The following is a 480-nucleotide window of genomic DNA, read 5'->3' as shown; positions in this document are numbered from 1 at the left end:
TTACCTCTGAAGCTGCTCGTATACCTTCATACGCCGCTAAGATTTCCTTTTCCACAGGGGTGTAATTGGCCTCAGAACCTCTGTAGCTTCGGCTCCAGAAACCCAGTGGTTGCCCTCGCGTCTCCCCAGGCACCTTTTGCCAGAGGCTCCAGGAGGGACCTTTATCTCCAGCTGCAGTGTAGAGTACATTCTTTACATCTGGTCCTGTTCTGACTGGTCCAAGAGCCACGGCATGTGCAATTTCTTGCTTGATCTGCCTGAAAGCTTGTTGTTACTCAGGACCCCACTGGAAATTGTTCTTTTTACGGGTCACAAAGTAAAGAGGGCTCACAATCTGACTGTATTCTGGGATATGCATCCTCCAGAAACCTATGGCTCCCAGAAAAGCTTGGGTCTCTTTCTTGTTTGTGGGTGGAACCACTGCTACAATCTTGTTGATTACATCTGTTGGTATCTGACGTCGTCCATCTTGCCATTTCA

Source organism: Lepidothrix coronata, unplaced genomic scaffold, assembly GCF_001604755.1.
Source record: "Lepidothrix coronata isolate B3197 unplaced genomic scaffold, Lepidothrix_coronata-1.0 Scaffold384, whole genome shotgun sequence".
Taxonomy (NCBI): domain Eukaryota; kingdom Metazoa; phylum Chordata; class Aves; order Passeriformes; family Pipridae; genus Lepidothrix; species Lepidothrix coronata.
This window is presented reverse-complemented; position numbering follows the sequence as displayed.